This window comes from Sarcophilus harrisii, chromosome 2, assembly GCF_902635505.1.
Source record: "Sarcophilus harrisii chromosome 2, mSarHar1.11, whole genome shotgun sequence".
In the NCBI taxonomy this organism is placed as follows: domain Eukaryota; kingdom Metazoa; phylum Chordata; class Mammalia; order Dasyuromorphia; family Dasyuridae; genus Sarcophilus; species Sarcophilus harrisii.
The window spans coordinates 286,881,036-286,906,853 of record NC_045427.1 but is presented as its reverse complement, the minus strand read 5'-3'; the positions used below and the strand labels follow the sequence as shown (position 1 = coordinate 286,906,853).

Here is a 25,818-nt window from a genome sequence, read left to right as displayed (position 1 = left end):
ATTTCAGAAAGCACTTAGCCAAAAACATTGCTATACCAAACCTGAAACACCATGAAAACTAGTAATATGTTGAGTGATAGAATGTCATTGATCTCTTTGTATGTGTATGTAAACTTATTCAGAAATACATGAATCTAAATATGTATGGATGTACGCATACATATACACATACTGGATGGAATAAGAGACTAGCAAGTTAAGAGTATACATGAGGAAGAAGACATCTAAAAAATAAGCAGACTTGATGGCCTGGGTATCAGAAGACCCGAGTCTCAGGTCTGCTACTTACTATGTTGTTGAGCTTGGACATGATCCCCATTTTCCATATGTGTTTTAACTAAATCTCAAAGGACTCTTCCATTTTAACCCTCCTACATTAAATCCATGAAAGGTCATAGAAGTATATGCTCAGATTTAAAGAAGTACTTAATATACAAAAAGATCCTGTTGTTAAAATGTTAAGATTTTAAAATTATACAAAACATGTTAGCAAACAAAACATGTCTCAATATGAATTTTTAAAATGAGGAGCATATTTAAAAAAAAAACCAGATGAAATGAAAACAATGCCAATTTTTATCGTATTTTAGAGGATTAGAAAGACAGTATAAGATATATTCTTATTTAACCATTAGCTAGACAATAAATATTTATGAAACACTAACCATATGTCAGTCATTGTGTTAAGCACCAGGGATACAAAGAAAGGCAAAAGACATTGTCTGCCCTCAAGGAGGTCACAATCTAATGGGAGAGACAACAAAACAAACATGTACAAACAAGCTATAAAGAGGATAAATCATGAAATAAATAAAAGAGGGAAGGCACTATAATTAACAGGTTCAAAAAGGATTCCTGTAGAAGATGGGGAAACAGTGAGCAAAGTCACTTGTCCAACATCACACAAGTAATAAGAACTGGAGCCATGTGATCTGACTTTCAATGAAGCATTGTATCCACTATTGGTACACTGCAGTGCAGATAAAAAACACATCGAAATACTGTGCAGTGTTTTTGCTGCCTTCTCTGCCTTTACTGCTTCCTTCTCTCCGCAAACAGGCCTGCAAGCCAAAGAAGGGGGCCAAGCATTGTGCTGACAACAGATGGACCTACTGTGGCTCTTATAGCTTAGGGCTGGGAATCAGTAAACATATTTCTTTTCTACCTGACTCCAATTCTCCAAGCATCTAAAGTTCAAAGAAAAAAAATTAAAAGGCATAAAATTTCTTTAAATTATCTCAGCCAAAATCTTATCTATCTGCAAGAAGTCTTTTACCAGTCCTTTCTTAATCTAAGTGCCTTCCTGCAGAGACTACCCCCAATTTATCCTGCCTATATCTTGTTTGTTTGTAGTTGTTTCTATATTTTCTCCCCCAACAGACTGTGAAATCCTTAACAGCAAGGAACTGGTTGTTGTCTTTCTTTGGATCCCTAACACTTATCACAATGGCTGGCATGGACTAGAAATTTAGTGAATTCTTCTTTGATGCTTAACTATCGTTATAGATAATCAGTAGTTTTACAAACAACTTCTTCTTTTTTTTGCTACAAACAACTACTTTTAAAAAATGTAAATAGTCATTTCTCTATTATCAACATTACTTCTCATGATTTATGACTATCATTTGAGCTGCATGTGTTTTCTTAAACATTGCTGTCTCTAAGTTAATTAGGGTATTAATCGGTTAACTGAGGTGTTAATTGAATTATCACCTTAGATTTCCTTAGAATATAGAAAGATCACCTCACTTCCCTAATAGACCATTCAGAATGCTGCTTTATTCTGATTTTTCCAAAAAGGAAGTGGCACCAGAGGGATAGAAAAGGTAAAGAAAGAAGGCAAATTCTGTTCATACATTCCTTTGTTCACGACATATTTAACGACTTCAGTTAAGTAGTAAGCCCCTACTATGTGCAGGATTCTTCCTACATCCTGGAGAAGAAAAGAGGACAAATCAATAAGTTTTAGTTTTAGATTTTATTAATTTGTAAACATCAAGAGAATTTCTGAATAATTCAGATACAAGTAAGAATGAGTACAGCAGAAATTATTTAAGGATGCCAACTTTTTTTAGAAGCCATTGCTGTGCCAGGTATAGCAGCACAGGTGCCAAGCACAGCAGCATATGCCAACAGAAGTTGGAGGATCGCTGAATTTTTGAGTTTTGAGCCATAGTTGGGCTAAAACCAACTAAGTGTCTATACAAAGTTTGACACTATTATAATGAAGCCTGGGGAGCAGAGGGATACCAGGTTGCCTATGGAGGGGCAAGGCAGAACAGCTCAGGTTAGAAAAAGAGAGCAGGTTAAAGCTTCAGTACTTTTGAGTATTAGGATTGGCCACTGAACTTCTAAGCCTGAATGAGACAAGTCATTTTTCTGTTTTGTTTTTTAAACATAATTCTGGTAACTCTTAATTCCTTGTAATTTGGGGGGGGGGTCCTACTTCTTCATGTTAAAAAAAAAAGTCATCTATCAGGTATACAATTTAAACTACTTCATCAACAGGACAGATAAACTTGCCCCAAACTATTAATTCAATTCAACAAACATGTATTATATATGTCAGTTTCTGTGTTAGATGGTGGAAAACACTAAGATACAACTAAAGCAGTTCTTGACCTCAGGTGGCTTACATTTTACTGAGTAAGTACAAATAATATACATATTTGTAAATGTATTTTTTTTAAACTAGTTTCAAAGAGAAAGTACTAAAAACTGGGGTTTAAGAATTCAAAACAAGAGTTCACACAGGAGGTAGTATATAAGCTAAGCACTGAGGAAAGCTATCAATCAGTCTGACTGGAATAAATGTATAAAGGGATTGATATGAAATAAGTATGTAACCCAAGGAAAACCCACAGGTCAGAGAATCCAGTTGAAGCACTTCAACTCCAAATAGAGGATTTCATTTTATATCTTAACAAAAACAGGAAAACATGGGAAGTTTGAACTGGGATAAATGAGTTCAAAATGGATGAGAAACAGAAAGGAATGGAAAAACAGCCTGTTCTATGATGGAGATTGTATGAATGAAGAGAAGGACATAAAGGAGAGAAATAGATGAGACATAGTAGAGATAGAAATAAAAACATATGGTCACTGATTTGACCAGAGGGTGGAGGGCAAGATCAAGGGAAGAATTAAATGAGAATCCAAAGTAAAGGCAGCAGAAATAGGGAAGTTTAGAAGATAAATTATTTTGGTGGAAAATATGAGTTTAATATTAGATGTGTTAATTTGTGAAGGCTATTGGATACCCAGAAGAGATATCTAACATGCAACTGGTAATATCAGACTGGAATTTAGGAGAGATTAGGGCTCTAAATCTATACAGTTATCCCTTCCACAATGTGATTTTTCCCCATTATAGTTTCAATATATCATGAGAGCATAAGTAGTTAAATGGAAATTTAAAAAAAAAAGTTTTGTGGAAACTGCAGATGATACACAAAGGCCAGCAGACAAAAAAATTTAGAAACTCAAAAATGCATAAAATATATGTATGGTATTATATAATATCAACATATTTTATGTTTTAATACCATGGTAATTCAGATTTCTTCTCTGGTACATAGGGAATGCCAAAAAAATTTTATGTGGATATTCAAGATCTTGGGATACAGATTTGGGAATCATCAGTAGGGAGATGATAATTACACTGAGAGCAAATGATAAGGTCATTAAGAAAATAGAGAGATCAATGACAGGATTTTGGGGGATACCCACATTTAGTAAGTGGGGAAAAAAGATATAACTGAGCAAAAGAGACAGAATTATTTAACAGAAGGAAAACTAAGAGAAGATATCACAGAGGCCAAAGGAGAAGGTTTTTCCTAAGAGAAGAAAATAATTTGCAGTGCCAAACATGGAAGAAAAATCAAACAGAGTAAGGACTAAGAAAAGACCACAGAATTTCAACAATAATAATATTCAATATTTACAGTGAACTTTCAGGTTTGCAAAGCACTTTTCATATATCACTTAAATTTAGCAGTCAAGAGATCATTGGAAATCTAGCAGAGAGTAGTTTCACTTGAGGAGGTGGGTCTGAAGCACACACTCAACAAGGTATACAACCCTGGGTAAGAGTGGAAAGGAAGAGATAGGGAACAATAGCCTGAGTAAGGAGCCATTCACATTCTTTCAATAAATCTCTATAAACAATGGAAAGTATTCCCATGAGAACTGTTTGGGGTGAAGGGTCTACAGCTTATATAATTTACAAACAGAACAAAGCTCCATTGGCTTCCAAGCCTGTTCAGAAGAATGAGATCATCACCCATAATATTATACTTTTCTTTGCTAAAGAGACCCTCAACATAACAACTCAGAAATGCCAAAACTATGTGATTAGAAAAGTGGTGGTATTATACAGGCAAATGTAACCAAGTTGAAAAAGAGAAGGCATGGAATCAGAGCACTTGGATTCAAAATTCAATCCAGTTATTAATTAGTAATTGGGCAAAGTACTTTTCTTCTCTGGACCTTAGTTTACTTTTCTGACTAATTTATGACTAGATAATCTTTAAAGTCCTAGATATATATGACTTGGAATTTAGATGAGTTATTTGGTATCTTCTCCCCACCCTACCTTTTTTCCTTCCTGGGACAAGAATGGAGACCTAAAGAACCAACTTTTTAATAGTGTTAATATGAGATTACCAGCATGAATCAAAGGAGAGATGATAAACTCTTGTTAAATACAAGAATTTTAAAGATTCATGTCTATTTGTGGGTAACACTTCTAGTCAAAGAGACTTCAAAGAAGAGGCAAATAGGGATAGGGAAAGGGAAAAAGCTCCTGCTACTCCTCTTTCCCAAGTTGTAGGATGGTTGTTGGCATACAGAAAGTGGAGAAGGCAGTTCATTCCCATCATAGCACTGATGAACAGAAATCAAAACTGCTCCTGGTTTGAAATTCAAAACACACCCTACACATGAAAAGACAGCTATCCAGAAAAGAACTATATCAGGAAGTACAAAATCACAGAGCACAAACAAAATAGATACAAAACAAGAGGTATGTTCAAAGATTGTGACAGTCCAAGATCACTTTCAGGACTGAGAAGATGACCGTCTCTCTGAATTACAAATCTCATGATGCCCGTCACATCCCGTGTGATAGGAGAGCTAGAAACATTAATGCCATCTTGTTGTTCAATTGTTTTGATTGGATTTTCTTGGCAAAGATGTTGCAGTGTAGAGGCTACATAATTCAACTATTATTTGAATAAGAATCCTTTCTACACTAGAGATAGGAACATATAATCAATAAACCATCATGCTATAGGGAAGATACAATGTGTGATGACAGGAGGTGAAGTGCAGAGGACCTGGGTTCAAATTTTACATTGGATAACACTAGCTGAATGACTATGAATATGCCACTTTACTTCTTTGGGTTTCAATTTTCTTATTGGTAAAAAGAGGGGCTTGAACTTTAAAGACCTCTAACAGTCTCTTCCAGTTAAATTTATGAGCCTATGATGTTCCCATTCCACCATGGCATGGCTCTATTCTAACTTTTCATGAATTAATCTGCCAATCTCCCCACTACTCACACCTCTGCTCTCTGAAGTTACTTTTCCTTCTTAATCCCAATGGCTTCCTTCTTTTGATAATTTCCCGTTTCTCCTGTATAGATCTTTAATGTACATAGCTGTTTGCATGTTATCCCCCATTAGATTATGAGCTATTCAAGAGCAGGGACTATCTTTTACTTTTTTTTTTTTTTTTTTTAAATCCCCAATGCTTTGCACAGTGCCTGGAATAGAGGAAACACTTAAAAAATGTTTCTTGATTGAATGAAGCCAAATAGAATAGTTCTAATCCCTTCTTCCACAAAACAGTTGAATAACTCGGTATTCTCTCCTACAATCACCAGTCCTTTGATGATCTTAATGTCCTTGAGCTTTTCCTGGTAATTTTCCTCTGGACTTTATCCAGCTAATCAATGTCCTTCTTACAAGGTAGCACTTAAAAAAACCCAAACATAATATTCTAGATGTGGTCTGACCAGGACAAGCAAATTCAAAGTACCACTTCCATCTTCTTGAAAGTCAAGCTGGGGGGCAGCTAGGTGGCCCAGTGGATATAGCACCAGCCCTGAAATCAGAAGGGCCTGAGTTCAAATCTGGTCTCAGACTTAACATTTCCTAGTGGTGTGACCTTGGGCATGTCATTAACCCCAATTATCTCAGGAAAAAAAAAAAAGTCAAGCCTGCCTAAAATGACACTTGGGCAGTTAGGTGACACAGTGGATAAAACACTGGACTTAGAATTAGGATGACTCACTTTTCAGAGTTCAAATCTGGCTGCAGACACTTAGTAGCTATGTAACTCTGAACAAATCACTTCGCTCTATTTGTCTCAGTTTCTTCATCTGTAAAATGAGCTGAAGGCCATGTCAAACCACTCCAATGTCTTTGCCAAGGAAACCTTACTGAAACAACTGAATGACAATAACATGGCATTAGTATTTCTGACTCTCATATCATATGGGATTTGATTGACATCATGAGATTTATAGTTCAGAGAGACAATCTTCTCAGTCCTAACAGTGATCTTGGACTGCCACAACCTTTGACTTGTAAGATAAGTTTTGGGGGGAGTTTTGAAAGAGAGAGACAGATAGAAAGACACAGGTAGACAGAAATAGATCATACATGCATACCTATATATGCACATAAATATCGACAGACACACATATGTGAGTCAAAAACATTGATTAAACAGTTACTGTGTGCCAGGCACTGTGCTAAGCATTGGAGATGCAAGAGGCAAAAAAGATATTGCTGCTCTCAAGGAGCACACTTTTGCCCCCACTCATCCATGCAAAACTCACATACATACATTTATATTTGTGTGTGTGGGTGTGGGTGTAAAAAGTACAGGAACAAATGTAAGTGCTTTGCAAATCTTAAAAGACTATATAAATGCTAGCCATTAATCTTTTCCTTGTTGTTGTTATTAACGGCTAAAGCCAAGCAGCAATATCAGTTAAGGGATACAACATTCTCAGCTCCTACTCAGGACAATTAAGAATCCCAAGGACAACAGGAGAAAAAGAAAAAAGAGCTGAGCTGTAGCAGGATCAAGGTGGGCCTCTAGGGCCCCTGTAGGCGTTTTGGAACAGAAAACTAGGACTAAAGCTATGGATTATGAGAACCTTTTCAAACACAGGAGGAAGTTTCAAATCTCTATCTTCAGTTTTCCTTTCTCATCCTTGTCTACTAACGGGCACCATATTATACTCAACACTTCTTTTGACTGTTTCTAGCATCCCGATTTGCCTCAAATATAGAGTAGCCCAAAAGTCTTATTGAAAGTTTAGGCTATTAAAGCTTAATAGTCAAGCAAAGGGATGAGGATTTAGTTTGACTGACAAGAGAAGGCTTCCCTAAAAGAAATGAATTTGGAGACAAGTATTTGGACAGTTATAGTGACTTATATCAGAACTGGGGGGGAAAATTTGCAGAAACTAACATTCCTAAAGGGACACAATTTAAGAGAGTGTACCAAAGCAAAAATATGTACTTTTGAAATTTGATTTTATTGAAATCTCACAAGGGTAAAGAGGAAACAACCTATTATACTTTAAATAGTTCTCTGCAGAAACTATTAGACATAAATCTACCTTTCACACAATTATGTCAGAGTAAATCCACAAAAACATAAAAGATTTATTGTATGACTTATTTCAATGCAATATCAAAATACAAGAATAAGTATTCCTGAACTGTCTCTTATGTGAAGAACACTATACTCAGTATTAGGTTCTTTCTATTGGGCTTTCATAAGTCACAGTTCCTATCCTTGCGGAGTGTGTACAGTCTAGGAGGGAGACATTAGCATGATGATTCTAATTTTCATATACAGTGTTACATGATAAATGCATAGGGAAACAATAAAATAAGAAACCAACCTAGTAAACATGGTAGAAAAAACACCAAATTTAGCATTGTAGGAACTAGGTTTAAATCCAGAGTTTTTTTAAAAAGACAGTACCTTGCTGACTTCAGAGAGGTCCCAGTATTTTCATTTGTATCAAAGGGTTGAAATGGATTGTTTCCTTTTTTAAAAAAATTTTCAATAGTATTTTATTTTTCCAAATAAACATATTTTCAACATTCATTTTTGCAAGATTTTGTGTTCCAAAGCTTCATCCTTCTCTCCTTTACTCCCCCACCCACAAGATAGCAAGCAATCTCATATAGGTAAAATATGTACAATTCTTTTAAACAATATTTCCATATTTGTTTTGCTGTCCAAAAAAAAAAATACCAAAAAGGAAAAAAATGATGAGAAAGAAAAAACAAATTCATAAACAAACAAAAAAAAAGGTAAAAATACTATGCTTCAAAACTTTTAAAATTTATCTTTCTTTGTTTCTCTTTTGATATATGTTTTCTTACACAATGACTGTCACAACGTTAAAGTAGAAATTTTTGATGACTACAAATGTATATTCTATATCAAGCTGCTTGTCTTTTCAATGGGGGAAAAGGTGGGGAAGGATGGAGGGAGGAAGATAATTTGGAATTGAAAGTTTTAAAAACAAATATAAAATTGTTTTAATGTATATTTGTGGAATAATAAAATATTTTTAATGTAAAAAAAAATACTATGCTTCAATCTACATTCAGTCTCCACAGTTATCTCTCTGGATGTGGATGGCATTCTCCATCTCAAGTGGAATAGATTATTTTGAAGATCTATTCTAAATCTTAAATTATTCAGTTTATGATCTATATGAGATGTGAGAGAGATGACCAATACTTATCCTAACATTATCCCTGTAAATGAGACTACCATTATTCACAAAAAGTGAGGTGATGGTAGCATCACTGTCTAATACAAGGACCTAATTTTTCTCCTACTCTTTGTCCCAGAGTGAGTAGGGGATGAGGAAGGGTTATTAATACACTGAAAATCAACAAAAAGTTAAGAGTTAAGGTTCCTTATGCTTCATCAGTATTTCACAGAAAAGAGTTCAACAGCACAAGAAGTGTCTCAGAAACACTGATTTAGAAGTGAAAATGACCTTATAGGTCAAGTCACTTAATCCACTCCAATTTGTAGATGAGAAACTGAGTCCCTAATGAAGTAAAATCACATATTCACCACACATACAGCAGTATAACTGGATAAGCAGAAGGATGGCTATCCATGTGGTGGGTATTGGTTTGTAAACGAGACAAAATTATCTGAATTGGTATAAAATCACCTTATCTAAATAAATCAATAACTCCCCATTTAATTTCTAATCTTTCAGAATTGCCTTTTATACTGTTCCAAGTCTCTAGATCCTTAGCTATCTACATACTTATGAGGAAAAAGCTGGAGATGATATATCTGGCTAGGAAACTATCCAAGGAAGGCATAGTCCCAGGATAGAAAAAACTATCAAGCTTACCATATGCAAGAGACAGATTAGAGAGCACATATTAGTAGAAACAATACCATATTGGTGGAGCAAATGTATCAAAAACTTTATTTCTTTGGTATTCTAACAAGATGATGTGCCCTTTAGCAGGATAATACCCTCCCTCCCCTCTTTTTAAAAAAGAAAACCCATAGGTTAAAAGGTTCTTACTTACCAGAAAGGCAATTTGAGAACTGGTATTTCAGTATATTGATCTGGTTGATCATTAAGAGCCAGTCTAAGCCAGCAGGACCCAAGGGATCTGTGATGCAAACTTGAACAACAAGTTCTATTTCCAAGACAGATTTAGTGTCCTAAATGATTCCACCATACTCCCACTTTCCAGTGGGCATCAAGCCAAATACACAAGGAAACACAATGTACCCAATGAAAACATGTCCAAGACAGCAGTGGACACAAAGTATTTCTAAAGTATTTTCTACATGAATAGGACTATAGATTTAGCATTAGAAAGAATCTTATAAAGTCACTTAGTCAACTAGTCATTTTATCAGTCACAAATGTACAGGTGACATCTAATAAGTAGAATGGGAATCAAGAAAAAGTGGTTGATATGATTGCAGTGTTTGTTATTAACTAAGACTAACAGCTGTATCTCATCCAAACTCAGTGGTGTGCTAGAGTGAGTTCAAACTGTTAAATTTTCAGTATGAGCACTTATACCTCAGAAAAAGGTAAATGCGACAAAGAAGAGCTTGATTTATTGCTTTGATGTTTGAAGAGATTTAAGAAACTAATGGAGAAAATATTAATAATGCAGGCTGAATTCAAAAATGTACCAGATGTATTTCCTTTTGTTTCAGCACACTGAATTTCCTTTACATTTTGCAACACTGCTTGGGAAGACTGAACCCAATTCTAACAACACCACCACCACAATAAAAACATATTGGGCTTACTATATACCAAGTACTTTGTTAAGCACTTGATAATTATTTGATCCTCATGACAACCTTGAGAGACAAGTGTATTCTGTTTATTTTACAGATGAGGAAATGGAGACAAACAAATTAGGTAAGTTGTCCAGGGTAACATATCCTATAAGGATTTCAGGTGGGATTTGAATTCAAATCTTCCTGATTCCAGGAACCAAATCTATCTACTGTAATAATAAGACTTAAATGGATAATACAGAGCATTTGGAATCCAATGAGAGGTATGATGGATATGGAATATCATATACACCTATAAAATGAAATAACAAATGTAAACATGCTTCTCAGACCTTTAAGCACCGTATAAATGTGAACCATCATACTATAATTATTATTGTCAGACTTAATACATGTTGTTTATAAATTACTTCTCATCCCACCCCTTTCTTTTTACATTTTATTACAAGAGATGGCTCTTCTGGGAAATGGGGGTGGAAAGACACATTTTGGAAATGAAAGTGATATAACAAAAAAGAAAAAGAGGTTCACTGTGAACTGGGGCAGAAGGATAAGAGGTGGGGCATAATGGCATCCTGATCTAACCTCAGGGCTATGAGAAAAGAACTTCTTGTCCCCTCTGTCCTGAAGTCAATGCAGAAGTAAATTCTTGTAATCTTAGATCTGGGAAGTGAAATCTGGGGGGTACTTCCTGAATGGGTAACTTATGTTCTTATGAAGATAAAACAGAATCAAAGCAGGATGCTTAAAACAACAACAACGTCAACACTCCACAAAGCATTACATGCGATTACCTTGTATTTTTTTCTCACCAATACTGAAATATCAGGAAATAATAGGAAAGCAAATATTTTCTGTGCTTCATATCAACAAAGACCTCTTGTATAAAAAACATCTAATTTCTTAGAAAATAAATTTTTACTGCAGCATGCCTAGTCCACTAGACAGACCAGGTTTCTATGGTAAGCCTTACATCTAGCAGAAAGTTGCTTATGCTTCAAGAGAAAAGGCTATCTAAAGGTTCAAAAGGGAACAATCTTGGAGTTAAGATACCTGTAGGAATCATAGAATGTCAGAGGTACAAGAGTCTTTAGAGTTCAAAACCAACCACTTTGTTTACAGGTCAGGAAATTAAGACCCAATAGTATATTCTACTCATCCAGGTTCATCACCTTATGTGCTTGTTTTTTTTCTCAGTCTCTTTTATCCAATAAGTTGCCAAGTTTTATTGATTGTGCTTTTTCAATATATCAGGCTCTTTTTTCATCCCAGTCACCACACTTGTCCAGGTCTTTCTATGTCTTGCTCAACCTATTACAAAAGTCTTTATTTTGGGTTCCTGAATTTTAATCTCTCTCCTCTTCAAACTATCCCACATACAAATGTCAAAATCATCTTTCTAAAACACATTTCTAAATTTCTAAAAGAAATTTCAAAGGCTCTTCACAATTTGGTTTTAGGCTATCTTTCTAAGTTTATTGAACATTATTTCCCCTCCTTCTAGAAAAATTCTAAAACTCAATATTCCATCTCCCAACTCTACATCTTTGCACAGGCTTCTCCCTAATACCAAATGCTAGGAATATACATCCCTCCTATCTTCTGCCTTTTAGAATTTTCCCAAATCCTTCAATAACTAGCTCATGTGCCACCTCATTACCACTGCCCAGTATGGAGTCAGGAAGTCTTCTCTTCATGAGTTCAAATCCCACTTCAGACACTATCTGTGTAAACCTGAGGACTCTGCTTGCCTTGGTTTCCTCACCTATAGAATGAAACGGAGAAGGAAATTGCTCTAGTACCTTTGCCAAGCAAACCTCAAATAGGTAATGGATAGATAATAAAGAGTCAGCTACAACTATAAAACAAATGAACAAAGACAACCATTTCATATTGGAAGATGTTCCTTTTTCTCTTCCCCTTCAACAAGCACATGGGCACATAGCAGCACACACATATATCTGTTCCATGTATCTTCCCAGCAGAATATCTCTTCCTTGAGGTGGTAGACTTTCCATTTTGTCTTTGTATACACAGGGACTTGTGAATACTATGTGTTTTTAAAAGTCTCACTGGATTAGATTGGGAAGTGACACCCACAGTCAATGGTAAAGCAAGGACTAAAATAAAACTCACAAGAATAGCAGCTCAAATGTATATAGCACTTTACTGTTATAAAACACTTTATATAAATTATCTCATTTGCTCTCCGAGGATGAATCCATGATACAGAAGCAGCTAGCTGGTAGAGCATTAGAACTGGAGACTGGAAGTTTATTGTAATTATTCAGTCCTTGTGTCCAACTCCTTGTGATCCCTTTTTGGGAATTTTCTTGGCAAAGATCCTGGGCTGGTTTGTCGTTTTCTTCTCCTTTTTATAGATGAGAAAACTAAGGTAAACAGGGCTAAGTGACTTGCCCAGGGTCACACAGTTAGGAAGTGTTTGAGGCCAGATCTGAACTCAGAAAGGTGAGTCTTTTTTATTTTAGGCCCAGAACAGAACCCATCTCCCAGAATTGTGGTGAGGAGCAAATCAGATATTTGTAAAGTGCTAAGCATAGTTTAGCCTATATAATAGGCACTTAATTAAATATCAGCAATTATTATTACTACTACTTTTGTTTCTTTGTGAGAAACCAGATAATAGCATTTCTTCCTTTTTCTCCCTGTCTCAATAGGAATGTGTTAGAGGCAATATGGCACAGTGGGAAAAGTATTGAATTTTGAGTAATTAGAGTCAGGTTGAAGTCTCAGGATGGCCAAAGAATTATACAAACCTGTGTGACTGTTCCATTCACCTAAGTTCTTTGATTCTCAGATTTCTGATCAGTGACATGAAGGGGTTGAATTACATGATCTCTCATGTCTTTCCCACAGCTAATTTCTATCATCCAATATTTTTTAAAAAAATAATATTTGATTTCCCTACCAATTTTTAATATTCATTTTCACTTTAAAATAAATTTAGAGTTCCAAATTCTCTCCCTCCCTCCTTGAGATGCTAAACAACCTGATATGGATTATACACATGAAGATATGTAAAACATTTTCATGTTAGTCAGTTTGAAGAAAAAATGTAGAGGTCATTTTGAAAAAGAAATATAGAAGGGAGAGGAAGAGGGAGAGGAAGAAGGAAAAGCAGAGGGAGAAGAAAAGGGAAAAGAAGGAGAGGGAGAAGGAGAGGGAAGGAGAGAAAATGAGAATAAATATATACTTTGGTCTGTATCAGATTCCATTTTTCACCCTAAGTCCTTTAGAACTGTCTTGGATCATCATCTTGCTGAGAATAGCTAAATCATTCACAGTTGTTCATCATACAATATTGCTGTTACTAGATGCAATGTTCTCCGAGTTCTGCTTGCATCACTCTGCATTAGTTCATGTAAGTCTTACCAGGTTTTTCTGAAATCATTCTTGCTTATCATTTCTTATACCACAATAATATTCCATTATAATCATATCACAACTTGTTTAGTCATTCCCCAATTGAAAGACATTCCCTTAATTTCCAATTCTTAGTCACCAAAAAATAGCTGTTATAAATATTTTTTGTACAAATAGCTCCTCCCCCACACCCTTTTAAAAAAACTTCTCTGGGCTACAGACCTAGTAATACTTTCCCATAATTTTTGTAAGATACTTTTCACCACATAAAGGGGGTTCAAAAGAATCCTACACTGGTCCAATATATGGATGAACTACTTCATTTAAATCAGTAGATTAGAATTGGAATAGATGACTTCACAAATATAATTTTTTTTTAAGTTTCCACAGATCAAAACAGACAAAACTTTGCAAACACCTTTCAGACTCATATAAAGTAGTCAGAGAGGAAAGTGAGTCAAGATATATTGAGAATGGTCCTACCTCAGAATATGGCTACAGATGGAAACACATTATTGAAATGATCATCATAATTACTGACAAATGCCTCAAAAATCACAAGCAAAAGAACTGTATGGCTATTCCCAATAGGAAATCAGTGATTTATGTTTTAAAAAATGGAATCAGTTTTGGAAGATGAGAATTTTTTTTTTTTTTAAAGTTAGGAATCCTAGTTTCCAACAGGGATTTGCACTAGCTTTCCTAATTGTCAAAGGCTACTTAGAAGCAACAAACTGCTACTCATTGACAAAGACTTTTTCTTTCTTTAAAAATGAACTTGGGTGTTACTTTCAAGTTCCCCCCAATCTTCTTACCCTAATCCCAGTGAAATGAACTTCTTGCATTAGATGCAGCATGGGTGTATGTAGATGAATGGATGGATAGATGGCTAGATATTTAGATAGATGGCTAGATAGACAAACAGACAAGAGATAAAGATAATAGATTAGAGACAGAGAGGGGAGAGCTAAAGATGATAGATAGATAGATAGATGAGAAATAAAGATGACTGATAAATTAGATAGACAGATGAGAGATAAACATGAGAAATAAAGATGATAGATAGATAGAAGTTAGGAAGACCCAATTTCAAAACCATTTTTGAGAAGTCACTAGTTGTGTGATTAAAAACAAATTCCAGGAATCTGGATTGTGCATGGATGGAATGTGCATACACATACATGCCCCACTATAATCTGTCCCTTCCTGGATTTGCCATCTTCTATTTCCCATTCTTTCCCTGATTATTTTCTTCATTGTTCCTTTTCATAAATATACTCTATGACTTCCTTCAAGTAGCAATGGCTTGCTATTTTCACTTTATTTTTTTCAGTTTTTTTTTTTTCCTTTTGCTCTGTTTCTTTTTTCATAATATGACTACTAGAAATGCTTTATATGACTGCACATATAATCTATATTTAAAAAACACCATTTATTATAAAACCTTTATTAGGAAAAAAAGAGTATAAGAAAGGGCAAAAAAGGAACTCAAGATTTTATTTAAAATGAATGTTAAAAATTATCTTTACATGTCATTGAAAAAAAATACTATTATAAAAAAAGAGGTAATGCTTAATACTTTAGGCTATCTGCCACCATTCTATCTACCTAACCATTCAAAAAAAAAAAAAAATCCGTCCTGTATTGCACAGATCAAGTTGTTAGGGATTGTAATGCCAAAGTCTCCTTGAATTGCCCTGCCTCGGTCATTCTGCCCCAAACCTCAGGTTATCATACTACCCTACCCTCTTGATCATCAGAATAATTGATAAGGATAAAAGATCTTATATTTTAGAATATCAGATGCTGCTTCTCCCAATCTATTAGAATATCAGATACCCTTCCCCAACAGAATATCAGATAATCTTCCCATCTCCAGTGCCTCCCTATCATGTCACCCCATCCACTGTCCATTATGTTATTGTTTCTGACTCCCTACAAAGAATCTCTATACCTCACATTCGATACTGGATACTTGGAGACGATAGTCCGATCCAGTCAATTGACTTATTTTCCAATAAATTAAACAATTATAACTCTCTAACTTCTATCTTGCTTCAGTTTCTCCAGCATTACAGGATCTACCTTTTATTCCTGACCTATAGAGAGTATGGCAGTGGTAGATGGAGAGCCAACCTTGGAGCTTGCAAGACCTTGGTTCAAATCTTGCTTTTGACAGGCAGTTTCCATATTATGGGCAAATGGCTTCATTTCCTTGTGTTTCCAAAGCAAATCTCCAAAACCATAAATTATAGTTAAACTGCTAATCTATGTAGGTAAGAGGTGTTTCCAAGCTGAACTAATATTGAAATTAAGTCTAATCATTTCAAAATTCCTCTCCATTCTCTACATAGTTTTTCATTTTAAAATGGTAACATATATCATGACCAAGAGATATTTATTTCTTACCCTATTGTCTCCTATTGCAACTCAATGTCACATTTATTTTCCCAATCAAACTATGATCCTCAAAGTATCTTTGTATCTCAAAGAGACTTTTGTATCCATAAGTCTTTGAATCCTAGAATGAGAACTATGAGGACCAAATGAAATAACCCGTCAATAGTTGACATTACAAAGTGCCATAAAACATAAGCTAGCAGTACTAGTACTGAATAGTGTTCAAAAAAATCTTAAATAACAGTGAAAAATAAAATACTATTCACTACTATAGGACTATGATCCTTTATGCTCCAAATAATACCAAATTAGATTAAAGTGCCACAAAAAAAAAGGGAAGGAAAATGTATACAAGCCTAAATCTAATACTACAGGAAAAAACACCATAAATTCATCCCCCCAATCATATTATTTCTTCTTCCTTCCTGTGACAATCACATGCAAATCCAAAAATCTTTAAAATGGAAAGAAAAAAAATCTAAATTGCATCATTGATGGCAAGTAATAGGCTAAGGCAATTTGGACTCCTCTTTTCAGTGATTTCTTGATTACTTGGGAATACATAAATAACTAGATAAGTACATATGTATTTCCCCCCACAATATAAGATGTAGGTTTGGGTATACTGAAGCAACTCCACTTAAAAATCACTGCTACAATTTAGATGCCTACTGCTCCTTGGTGATGTATCTCATGAACAGATGCAAAGGTGTTTATCATCATCTTTGTGCAGCAGTTTCTAACTTTACATATGAAAACCATGGCATCATTCAGCATAAAATACATTATTTGCATGATATATTTGCATTTGTAAAACACCCACATCCACTTCCCCCCTCCTTTCTCCTCCTGGTTTAATGGGACCTATTTTAAATGGGCCACTCTATATAAATTGAGCACCCTGGCACCAAACTCAATGGCGCTGATAAGAAAACTACCCTTTTCAGATGTAAATGAATTTACTAATCACAATTAAAATGGCAGGGCCTAAGAAGGCAGAACAGATGTTCCAAGAGCTGCCCTTCTGGGGCCAGTTCATATCCAGCTGAACTCCAGAGCAGCCTGTAACTACTCTCAGAGGGAATCTGTCCAGTGGCCTGTGGGAAGAACAGATTTGTCAGGGAGGAAGGGATGGAGAGGATCAACAGAAATTGAGGGTAGGGAAGATTTACTCATATTAACTCAGTGTAGTCCGTGTTTCTAGAATCCTGGTCTGAAGCCAGGATAGCAAAGAGGGAGGTGATAATAAGGTGATGATTCAGGGTGAGGGTGTGTGTGTGGGTAATATTATTTAGGTGTCTTTCCGCCCTAGACTTCTAGATATCAATTGTAAAACTGTAGAGTAATGGATTGATCCAGGTCTTTTTTATCCCTTGATTGATCCAGTTTTTAAGTGATTTCTGCTAAATTACATCATTTATTTGGTAAGGGAAAGTTACTTCATTTCTCCAGGACTCATTTTCATCTGTAAAATGAGGATGGTTCATATAAATTGCAAATATATATATATATATATATATATATATATATATATATATATATATATGTCTTCAGTTTCCTAAGATGAGGATTCTAAACTAGATAATCTCTCAAGGTGCCTTCCAGATCTCAATCTATAAAACTATGAGCTTTAGGCTACCTTCCAGTTTTCATAATCTAGGGCTTATTATGAACTAATCAAAGTCCACCCCACCTTCATGTTAGACACCTTTCCAATGAAGCAACCTCCTAGTTTTCATATTGTAAGACTTATTAGGAGTTGATCCAAAATCTACTCAATCATCTAGTTAGAAACTTTATAAAACTTTCCCTAACTAGCTTGGATCATATATGTTTAGCTATGCTTCTTACAGCATCTATAAGAATCAAAAGGGTCCTGAGAGGTTAATAGCAATCTCATCTAAAATAGTACTGACAAGTCAATATCTCTTGATATCTCCTGAGGCAGCTGAAACATATCAATTCTTATCAGTTTAAATACTACTCAGATTTATATACCACTTTGCTCACCTCAACTCAGCAAAGTAGATGATGCAAAATGTTACCATCATTTTTGTGATGAGGAAACTGAGGCTGAGAAAAATTAAATGATTATAAAGTCAATTTCAGAGAAAGGATTCAACCCAGGTCTTCTGAATCCAAATCCACTTTTCTTTTTAACTATATTATAATTGTAATGTCATCTGATTTCGAATCTACAAGATAAATTAGAGATAATCTAGTCCAACCCACTAATTTTACAAATGAGGAAAATCAACACAATTACATACTACCTTGCATATTCATAATTGTTTCATGTAAATTAATTATATCTTACCCAACAAGAATATAAGATATTGAAAAGGAAGAAGTCATATAAAGATAGGGATTATATAATATTTCATTAATACAATATTCATGTGTTAATGAACCAAACGGTCCTTGTTCTCAAGAAGATCACAATCTAAAAATGGGAGAGACTACCAATGATTTATTTAAATTTAAATACCATTAAATACCAAATATTTAAATACCAATATTTGAGAAAATATATTTAGAATAAATTGGAAGTAGTCTCAGAAAAAACTTATTAAGTTTGGTGGATTTTTTTTTTCCTTCTTAAGGTATTAAAATTAAAGAGGGATAGTAAAGACTTCTTACACAAAAGGCAGACTTTAAGTGAGACAAACAAGAAAACCTGGGAATCCAAGACGTAGAGATGAAAGGGGGAGTTGCAAAGGGGACAGGCAGTGAAAATACCTGGTGTTGGAGGGTCTTACATGAAGATCAAATGGCAAAGAGGCCAATTATCACTGCATCACAGAGTATTTGGAAAGGTATAAAATATAAGAGGACTGGAAAGTTAGGAATGGACTCATTCTTGGAAAAACTGCTCCCTTCCCTCTTCTCCCCCATGTAGATTGATTGACTTAGACTTCAGCCTAAACTGCTCAAAATAAGATGCTCTGTATCAGAGTTGGGACTTGAACCCAGGTCCACCTGGCTACAATTACAATGCATTATACCCAATGCCTTTCATCTCTCCTATGTTATTGGGGATAGATACCCTCCAGTTTAGAGGTGAAGGCTGTTTATTGAGACTACCCCTGGGACTCCCCGCCTTTTTTTTTTCCTGCCAAGGCTAGGTGATTTCAGGAGTTTGCATTTTGCTGGAGATAAATTGATGAGGAAAATATGCATGAAGATGGGGAAAAAAACCATAAAGGGAACAAATACTAATAAATACTAGGTACATATCTAAGGTAGTTAGGGAAAGGAGAGGATAATAACTATAGACATCTACTAGGTAAGGTTTCTGTAACTAGCAGGTGATTCCTAGCTACAGATTCGGAACCCCTGAAGTAGAAAATCTTCCCTGCCCTTTTCTTTCTTTAGGACTTGTCATGATAGGGCAGAAGTATTGGTGGAGGTTGACAGAGAAGCACGAGAGGATCAGATTCTCCCAAGAGACACCTGACATGTTGGGAAGCTTTGAAGCAAATGACAGTCTAGTTTTAAAAACAGACATTACTCTACAAGAAAAGAACTCTTGGCGTAAAAAAGCATCATGCTGAGCTAAACGACAGGTTCTGTGAATCGCGAGGCCGCCTTCATTCACAGTTTGGAAAGGGCGGGTAGCTACACATCAGCTCAGCGACCCACAGATTATTAGACTTGGAAGGGATTTAAGAATCCTAACCACACATAAGGATGGAAAACTTCACCAAGCGTACAATGTTCAGATATTCAGGACATCTATAAACTACCCTAATTTGGCAATAATTAACATTATGCACTGACATACCAGCTCCTTTAAGAAATGTCTTATTAGCACAGACATGTCTTTAGAATAATTTCTTTTTAGCTTTTTACTGATGTATCTAAGTCTGATCCAATCTTGCATTTTTCCCTAATGTGTCTTGTATTCATTCATTCATTCAAAACATATTGTATACTAAGTGCCTACTAGGTACTTTATATTTAGGCCATTGAAGAGATACAAAAATAAGTAAGATATTCTTCTGGCGCAACTGCTTACTAACAATGATTAGGGGAGCATAACAGATACTCAAACCTGTTATATTTACAACAATTAGAGAATAGAATAAAATAGAATAGTACTGAAGTCTGTGATACTATATGAAGTTTGGTACATGGTGTATCATATGGTACAATAGCACTGTGGCACTATGTGAAATAGGAAGAAGTAAAGATGATTTCTGACTTAGGAGAGAAGGGAAAGAGACTAAGATAAATAAGGAGGAATATCTGAAGGAAGTAGCATTGGAACAGGGTAAGCTAGGTAGCAAAATGGATAGTGTCAGACTTGAAATTAGGAAGATTCTTCTTCCTGAGTTCAAAACTAGCCTCAAACACTTAGCAGGGGTATGAGCTGTCCTCATTTGTAAGATGAGTTGGAGAAAGAAATGACAAACTACTCCACTATTTTTGCTAAGAAAAGCCCAAATTGAGTCACAGAGTCAGACACAACTGAAAAACAACTAAACAACAACAAAGCACTGGAACTGGCTTAAGAATTGGAGGAACCTTTGAGAGATAAGAGATAGTAGAGGATAGTGATATTAGCAAAAATGAAGACAATGTGGAAAGAAAACTTCTATATTGTTGAGAGAACTTGTAAGACAAAACAAAACATTCAAGTTTAAAAAGATAATTTTATCACTATGAAGAATTTAAGTTCCTTCACTTAAGAAAACAGTAGGAATGTCAATGAGATACACAATTATATACTGTTAGGACAAACGTCCAATTATGTAAGTACAGCTGCCATAAGCATACCAAAAAAATTTTTTTTTGCAAATACATGCCAATGTACAGCTAGCTGCATCATTCTTTAAATGGTGATTCAAAAACTCAGAACCCAAGCTTTCAAACTGCTGCTCAGTTTTATATAACAGAGTGAAAGGTTTCCATTTTAAACTAGTATTTTTTTTCTAGGTTATAAGAACTCTATAAGGTTGGTTGGCTCCAATTATCCCTCCAAAGATTAAATTTCAACAAATGTAATTCCTTAAGTTAATATTCCATAACAGATCCTCCTTCATGTCTTTTTGTAGTATTGTACTGAACTGGTCGTATTTGACCAGTTTAGTTACCACTAACTCCTTGAACTCACCTTGCTTCAGTCATTATATTCTAACTTTCAGTATATATTATTTTATACAAATTTTCCTATTTTCCTTTGAATTATTTATATTTGTCATGCCTTTATACTATGGGAATAGCCCAAAACATTCAGAGACCATAATTTGTTCAACCATTCCTCTTCCCCAAATAATGGAGACATGTTTTGTTTCAAGCTTTTTATCATCTTAAATAATATTGCTATGTACATTGTTGTAATTCCCCTCACCCCTTTAATAACTTTCTTGATATATTACTAATAATGCTATCTCCAGCTGGGTCAAAGAACATGAGCAATTTAACATTTGTTGCATTTCCAAATTGTTGTTAAACCAATTTACCACTTTATCACTGATGAATCTGTATGTTTGTCACTCCATAGAAACTCCAATCACCAGTTTTTCCAGGCCAGAGTGAATCTTCATTGAAGCCACTCCATTATATTGACCTCTGTTTCCAGCCCTTGCCCCAACTCTTCATCCTAAATTGTGCCTCACAGATACTACCAGTCCCACAGGCTAATTTCATCAACTACATTACTGCCACTAATCTGTTTGATATTGGAAGGGACAAGACCTCGGTGTTATGTTACTCCATATTCACTTTATGTATATTTTTTATTTACTGTTATATGCCATAGAATTTGGCAAGAGAAGGGAATTTAGAAATCATCTAGCCTAAATACTTAATTTCACAAATGAGGAAACTCCCCTAGGAAGGGGGAGAAAGGGAAGGAAGGTGGCACAGATAATAATTCAGAATAAGGAGGCAGTATAGTACATTAGAAAGAGCACTAAAGTTTTAAAATCTGTTTCTGACACTATCTTATAAATAACTTTCAGCAAGTCACTTAAACCATGGCTTTAGTTGTAAAATTAAAGATTTGGAATACATGACCCCTGGGATTCCTTACACTGCTAGATTTACAATCCTAGATAGAAGCAAGTTTTCCATTTCCAAATCCAGCCCTTTCCCACTAAGATAAAGAAGCCATCTAATCTAGAACTACCTAAGTTTCAACCATCCTGATCAATCTCAATCTGTTGATCAAAATGAAGGATATCTTGAATATACTTCACTTATCCTTAGGAAATCCTTATATAGAATTCTCATAGCAAGAATGCTACTGCTTGTTCCTTGTTTTGCATCCCTGACCCTTCTGAAGAACTAAAATAAAATCCCAGGAAACGAAATCATTTCACTTTAAAGATGAACAAATTTGTTGGGATGTCTATGTTATATCCTTTTTAGAATGGAGGTCCTGGAGAAGAGAGATCAAGCCTATATTCCAATCTATCATGGCATCTCAGAACCCAGTGCCTCTTGGTCATCCAAGCGCTAAATTAACATCATTTTGACTCTGAAGAGGTGATGGGGCTCTGAAAAGGGACAAGTTGCCTGCATAACTTTGAAGGGGAGATTTACACAGGCCTTTTGTCTCTCATAAAAATGGACTTAGGAGTAGCAGCAGTGCATAAATGATCCTTTCTTTCCACAGCTTTGCAGCTGAAAGCACACTTCTGAGAGCCTTTCCTGGTGATCCCTCCCCAGCTAAAAATAGCTGATGCTGTCAGATCCAAACCTGAACTGAACCTGCAAGCAGTTCCACTGGAGTCTAGGTTGATTCAACCTTAAAAGACAGGCAGCTGCTCCCGTACTTGACCATGTTTATATCTCGTTAAAGTTACTTTAGTCATGGAAACACTACCCAAAAAGGGTCAGAAACTGGTTTGCTTCAGGGCTTGCCAAATGGCCCATATATGACTGGTGTGGTCCATCCTGGGAGCATTCTTACTGATGACATGCTATGACTAGCTATGTTTTCATTTTGCACTATGTAACAAGGGAAGATTTTTCTGCTGAATTGGAGCAGGGACATGAAAAGGATTACTAGTGTTTATAAGAAAACACTCCAAAATGTTCTGTTTTAATTTTCAAATTTTTGGAAGGAATGAAATAAGCATTTATCAAGTACCTTCTGTGTGCCAGGCATTGTGCTAAGTATTCTTTCATTCGGTCCTCACAAAAAACAATAGTTACTATTATTTTCGATTTTACAGTTGAAGAAACTGAAGCAGACAGGTTAAATGACTTGTCTAGAATTCACACAACTAGTCAATGTTTCAGAACACATTTGAACTCAGTTCTTCCTGACTGTGGGTGCTGCATTCACTGTACCACCCAGCTATCTCTCATAAATACAATTTACAATGCATACAAGACATTGAGAGGGATTCTAGAAATTTAGAGATATCATCTGGACCAACCGAAACAGGCCCATGAGTGGGAAGTGATATATTCTTACAGAGATAAGGATTACCAGAGCTGGGATATCAAGGCAAGTAATTTTACTCTAAATCAGAAACTGTTAACTTGGGGGATATGCAGGGGTACATATACACATGTACTCATACAAGTGAATACACACCTATACGCACACCTATACTTGTATGTACAGACATATATATTTACTGCACTATATATATATATATATATATATATATATATCTTTCAAAATAAGAGGTTTCCTTTGTAATTTTATCATTTTATCTCAAGCATTTCAGAAGGATTTATTATCCAAACTTTACTGGATTGCAAAGAGGACCCAGCACAAGATGAGATTTAACAAATTCTGGAGAAAATGAAGTTCTCTTAGCATTCATCACCACCCTTCATATGCAGGCTGCCCTCCAAAACCTTCCCATCAATATGAGTGACTCTTCCATCTGTATCTGTGATTCTATGATATTCTAGAGTGTGGGAACAGAGAAGTAAAGAAAGGATAATGAGGATGATAATTTACAAAAAGAAAATATTAGAGGCTAAAATTGTATTTGCCATTAAAAAAAAAAAAAAAGCATAGGAGATGTACTTGAACCAAACCTAGACATCAGAGAAAAAACAGGAATAAAGTCATCTAACAATTTTTTTTTTTCTTTTTCTATTTAATACCTACAACATGTCCTCCTGGGCATGTAGCCCTCTGTAGATGCCTTGTGAAAACTGTGCCCAATGGAAAGATGCTGTGGTCTCTCTTTTGAGATCCAAAGTTCTCAGAACAACCAACTCTGCTAGTTCCATGCTGAAATGATTTGGGGGCAAGTCAGGGGCCTAGTCCAATCAAGTGAAAAATTCACTGACCAAACAAACTGGGTTTTTTCATTTCCTAATTTCATGTTTCTACAGCATGACTCACTGTAAGTTCCCCTGTGAAATTAGAATAGCTTTCATGTCTAGAAAACAACATAGTTTCACTGAGACAACCAGAGTAAGACCTTGGTCTACTGTCTCATAGGGTTGAGGAAAGTAAAAGGTTGTGTCAACCTCGAAGCACTAGGTAAATGGCAGCTATTTTCACTCTGGCAGAAGTCTTACAACTGGGTTATGCATATTTGGATTTTTATTAATGATTTGACCCTGAGAGGCAGCAAATGACATTTGAAACTGAGAAAGTGTGCTTCTGAACTAGTCTTCTTTGGGAATATTTGTCTTTCATTTCAAGTCTTCCAGATACACATATACACAGATATGCATCCAACCCTCCCCTCTTCCTCATCCATAATTTGACCAATAAAAACTTTCAGACTTTTTCCAGAAGGACTTTGGGAAACCAACTTCATTATTACAACACCATTTCCTTTTGTTTGTTTGGTTTTTTTTCCCCCACTGCCATTATTAAGCCCAGGACTAAAAACAAAAACTAACTGCAAACAAGTTTTCTAAATATGCTATAAATTCAGCAGTACATCAAGGTTATATTAGTGGAGGAATTTATCATCCAAAGTTATATTTTTTTCAGCAGTGCAGTCTTTATACACTGCTGTACCTTTAACACACATTTTTTGTTAACAAGACAAAAGAATTTACAGTTACTGCCAACAGCTTGTTGGCAGTTAATATCACAATTAGCTGTTGCCTAGTAACAGTCAAGCATGCTTCCTCCCAAATCAGGAAAAGCCATTACTAAATCAGTATTAATTATAAAATGGAACAAATATTTGGAAGTATATATATATTAAGTTCCCCCCCCATTCCAATAAAAAAAAGTGATGCTTTTAAAATAGATTTCAAATCAAATACAAACCACAAACATTTTTATCTTTGTTTTTACTGCAATGCAAAAGATCAATTACTTTGGGAAAATGAGATGTTTTAAGAATCATTCCAATTTCAGGGTGTGACATGAACTTCCTGAATGATGTAAACTCTTGGGTTCTATTTAGTCCTATGAATAGGATGGTGTCTTTTACCTGCCACCAGAGAGCTAAGCTGTACTAATACAAACCACATAGCTGGAAGGAAAATACCATCAATTAAAGTGCATGCAGCTCTTCCAAGTACTAGCTCTCCCTTCCAGTACCCTCCTCCCTTCCACTTAACCCTAAGGGGCTCCTTTAACTTTCAAAAATTTCCCTTCTTAGGCTCCTCCTCTGAGAGTTATCCCCAAGTTACTATTGAGGTCACAGTAATCTCTTCTCTAAATAGGGTAACTGCTACAAATGAAATATAAAGTGGGATCCCTTTCCCTGTAAGCAGGATGCCTGACCTCTCCACTATTGTAAAAGTCTT

At 35.4% G+C, this 25,818-nt stretch overlaps 1 protein-coding gene across 15 annotated transcripts in view; it reads right to left on the bottom strand.

Annotated features, from left to right (window-relative positions):
• Positions 1-25,818, bottom strand: part of FOXN3 (forkhead box N3) — a 493,255-nt gene that overhangs the window by 145,580 nt on the left and 321,857 nt on the right. The window lies entirely within an intron of this gene.